This window comes from Portunus trituberculatus, chromosome 18 (genome assembly GCF_017591435.1).
Source record: "Portunus trituberculatus isolate SZX2019 chromosome 18, ASM1759143v1, whole genome shotgun sequence".
NCBI lineage: Eukaryota > Metazoa > Arthropoda > Malacostraca > Decapoda > Portunidae > Portunus > Portunus trituberculatus.
Window position 1 is genome coordinate 14,088,049 of NC_059272.1, and position 5,000 is coordinate 14,093,048.

Consider the following 5,000-nt stretch of genomic DNA (forward strand, 5'->3'; position numbering starts at 1 on the left):
CGAAGAAGATTGCAATATTAATTAAGAGACAGAGTTGATTGCTCCTTGCAGGTTTTGAGGGGAAAGGAAAGGTTTAATTGATAATGCGACGCAATGTTCTCCGTTCTAGCGGCAGTCCACGCCAGCAGCCAGGCACCAAACACCAGGCACCAAACACCAGACACCAGGCACCGTCCATCGTGCGAAACAGTGCTCAGGGGCCTCAAAGTGCTAAAGGCGACACGGCAGTTTTAATGACCGCCCTTCAAAGGCAAACTGGTCCCCATCCGCCCATTCCCGGCCGCGCCCTGCCCCTCCTGAGTCACGTGACCGGCTCTTTCATATTCAAATGGACGCCTCCGACGAACACAAATTGGCCCAGATTGGTAAAAAAGACTTTCCACATGCAACAAATTCTCGCCTCTATTAAACCGACGGAGGGATTTCACGCGCATTTCTAGTGGGAGAGCGAGATGGGGGAAGGAATGAAGGAGGGAGTGTTCTTTGCCTGGGATATTGGTGTCTGGCTGGAGAGGGAAAGGGAGGGGCTGAGGGGATAGGGAGAGAGAGGGAGAGAGAGACGGACTGAGGGAAATGTTAGCGAGGGATGAGTGAGTGACGGAGAGCAGGAGAGGAAAACACAAGTGATAGAGAGTCGAGGAATGATTTGAACTTGTGTGACTGATGACTGACTGACTCTTAAACACTGGTAGACTGTTGGACCGGCCGGGGACTCGGACTGACTGACTGACTGACTGACAGGTGCTGCTGGTGACTGGGAGGACGTGAACAAGGGAGCGTTTCGATAGAGGAAAGAGAAGATTTTACTGGTGATCTGATGGGAGAGAGAGAGAGAGAGAGAGAGAGAGAGAGAGAGAGAGAGAGAGAGAGAGAAGAATGTAGGCCAGATAGATAAGAAAATACAGACAGAAATACAGATAGACACAACAGATAGACAAAGAGAGTGATAGCTACACTGACTGAGAGGCGGAAAGATAAAGACAGAGACAGACTGACAAACAAGATTCACTCACTTTCATTTCTCGTATTAATTAGCAATCCCATTCCCTCCTCCCCCTCCCACGGTCCCTCCACCAGTTATGCACTCTTCACCTTGCCTGCAGTTATACTCCCCTGCTCACACCCTCACAACACGCCTTCCCCCCCCCATCACGCTAACTCTTCACGCTACTCTCTCTCCCTCCCCTCTCACTCTTACAGGGTAGAGAATCAATGTGGAATTTCATTTACATAACTATTTGTCCCTTTCACACTTACACACCACAGTCCTGTTCGTTCGTTTCCCCGCCACATTCACATTCGCACCCCAATATTCCTCCCCGCCCCCTCCCCACACCACCCAACACCTCCTCGCCCTTCCCCACACCTCCCCTTCTCGTCCTCATACCACATTCCACGCCAGAGATCCAAATCATGTGAAATGTAATGACGGTGTGTTTCAATTTGTCTATCTGTCTCTTGCTTTTGATCGTTCGCCTTAGCACACACTCACACAGTCGCGTAAAGTGCGATAATGTGTTACCTTATTTTGTGCTGTTTATTCTTCTATTCTCTTCCTCTGTATAGTGTTGACTACTTATGATATCTTAGTACGTGTGATCTTGTAATATAGAGTGTGTGGGAAGGTGAATTAAAAGTGGGTTAGTTTGAGAGGTGCTGGGATTAATATGGCAGGATTGTAAGCAGGAAGGAAGAAAAATAAGGATATGGATGAATAGAGGGCCAGCGTGAAGTAGGTAGCTCTGTGGGAAGGTGAATTAAAAGTATGTTAGTTTTAGAGGTGCTTGGATTAATGTGGCAAGATGGTAAGCAGGAAGGAAGAACGATGAGAATATGGATGAATAGAAAGGCAACGTTTAGGAGGATGGACCGACAAGGAGATAGATAGATAGATAGATGAATTGATAGATAGACACTGATTGATAGATAACTATTAAATGTGTGTACAGGTAGATCAATAGGCAGACAAACAATAATATAGTACGTTTGTTATTACTAATCTCATTAAAACCACAACCATTCAGCAAAATTTGATCATCAGGCAAAAATAGATAAACCAGCAGTAGAAAAAACAAAAAACAAAGACTAAAAAAAAACTTAAAACAGCTACATGGGGAGACAAAGAAGAGCTACAAAAATAAATGGAACACGCTATATAAATACGGGCACGCGAAACATTTACACTACAAAACGCAATGCTAACTACAACAACAACAAAAGAAATATATATACACATATTATTCTGCGTGAAAGTGACTCCTGGAAGTGACGAAAATAAACAGAATGAAACAATAATTAGATAAATGTTCACAAGTAAAAGTTTCTTAGTGCTGTGGAGGAATTCCCTACCATTGTCAGTTGAGGTCACGACGGAGAAGTAATGGTGACCTGTAGTGAATTATAACCTCGCTATAGGAAACAGGTAAGTCACCACAATGGTTGACACTGTTCTCTGTCAGTATTTAACAAGACCCTGCTTGTATGCTGACACACACACACACACACACACACACACACACACACACACACACACACACACACACACACACACACACACACACACACACACACACACACACACACACAATGCAAAGAATGTGGCATGTCGTGGTTATGGTTATTACAAGATGTTCCTAAAGTTTCGTGGGTTATAAAAGCTGTGCAGTTAAGATTGAGGGACCAGTGGATAGCAACTTGGCGAAGTAACCTTACAACAAAGTCTTTTTGCAATAATTATAGGATGTTTAAATTAGATTACGGTATGGAATGTTACATTGTAAAACTGCAGAAGACTAGCCACATATTGTCAACAAAGCTGAGAACTCTTAATAATAAGTTGCCTGTTAATGTTGGTAGACATCATGGTGTTAGTAGAGAAAACCGACTTTGCAGTAAATGTGATGTGGGTGTTGTTGGTGATGAATACCATGTTCTCTTTGACTGCACTAATAGGGACATCGTGAGATTGTCAGAGTATTTTACGTATAGGCCAACTTACTTTGAATATATTCTGTTGATGCAAAGCACAAATGTGAAGGTTCTTCAAAATCTGTCTGTTTTTGAAGTTAGTAATGAATATGTTTAGATAAGTACTGAATGGGTGAGGTCAATTTTTCTTTATTGTTATATTTGAAATGTAAATTGGAGCTGTGCTCCAGACTTTTTATAAAGTCTGAGCTACTAAATTCATTCATTCATTCATTCATTCATTAATTCATTCATTCATTCATTCATTCATTCATTCATTCATTCATTCATTCATTCATTCATTCATTCATTCACACACACACACACACACACACACACACACACACACACACACACACACACACACACACCAAATATACAATACAGGTACAGTACATACGCACACTCATACACGTAACACACAAGGGTCAGCCCAGTAAACAAGTCACCCCTGGCGATTATTTGCATTATTTGATGAAAAAGAAGTCTGATGATAAATAAAGTTTGTTCCGCCTCTTGTGCAAACATTACAGGGCCGACAAGGGAAGGCGGGGTGAGAGAAGACCAGCGAGGGGAAAGAAATAAGGGGAAGAGGGGAGGCTGTGTTCGTGTGGTGTTGTGTGAAGGGCCACGCTATATATATGTGTGTGTGTGTGTGTGTGTGTGTGTACCACCACCGGATCATAATGCTCAGGTATGAGCCACGCCCTTCACAGTGTGTGCAAAGTAGTAGTAGTAGCAGAAGTAGTAGTAACAGGAGTATAGTGGTAGTAGTAGTAATAGTAGTAGTAGTAGTAGTAGTAGTAGTAGTAGTAGTATATAGTAGTTGTAGTAGTAGTTGTTGTAGTAATAGAAGTAGTACTAGGAGCAGCAGCTGTAGCAGTATGTAATAGCAACAGCTGTAGCAGTAGTGATAATAGCAACAACAGCAGTAGCAGTGGATTATATTAGTAGTAGTAATAACAGCATGAGTAGCAGCAGCAGTAGAGAAAATGCCAGTAGCAGTAGCAGGTGGATGGGGCAGGAGGCGGCAGTGACATTGGAGGTGAGGTGTGGGGCGACACAGGTGGTAGGCGGCAGTAAATACACAGGTGACCCTATTGGTTGTGTCCGTAGAGGCGAGTGTACGTAGTGCGGGCAATCATGATAACTAACCCTGCCTTCCTCCCCCGCCTGCCTCCCTCCTCCTGGTCACCCTTTCCTTCCTCCCGTCCCCTCCTCCCCCTTAGCAAAGCCGTGAAAGGGGGAGGGGAGCAGGGGAAGAGGGGAAGAGAAACGCATTTTAATTGAGACTCACTACAGTGTACATTTTATATCAAAGGGAACTCGACCTGTCGGAACACCAGAATATATTGCAATTTTTCGACTAACTGGATCAGGTGAAATTTGCTAATGAAAAAGATTGCGATGGAAAGGAGGGGAGGAGGAACGGGTAGGGAGGGGGAAGGTTTGGGGACAAGGGAGAGAGAGAGAGAGAGAGAGAGAGAGAGAGAGAGAGAGAGAGAGAGAGAGAGAAAGCTGGTGAAAGGGTCGAGTAAGAACAAAAGGCTTGAGGACAGATCCCATTAATCCTAAGCTGGGATCGCGTGGTTTAGTCCCTTCCAGCTTGCCTCTTCCCCCCCTTCCCATCACCCATCCCTTCTCCTTCCTTTCCACTCTCACCTCCTCCCTTCGCCCAATTCCCAAGGCTCCCCACTGAGTCCTCTTTGGGTGTAATGTGGCCAGACACACACACACACCTACTACCTACTTTTCTTTCCCTCGTGGTGAACAACTTTACGGCAGAAGGAATAAGATGGCAACTTGTCATATTTATAGGGTAAAATGTGTGTGTGTGTGTGTGTGTGTGTGTGTGTGTGTGTGTGTGTGTGTGTGTGTGTGTAGGGGGTAGGGGGCTGGCTGAAGGACACGGTGGATGAACATTTCAGGTCAACCGCAAAATGTTTCCTTTCCCACCTCTTCCCCTCCCCCACAGTCTCTCCATCATACCTCCCCTGCTTCCCCACATATCCCTCCTCTACACCCTCCAACCT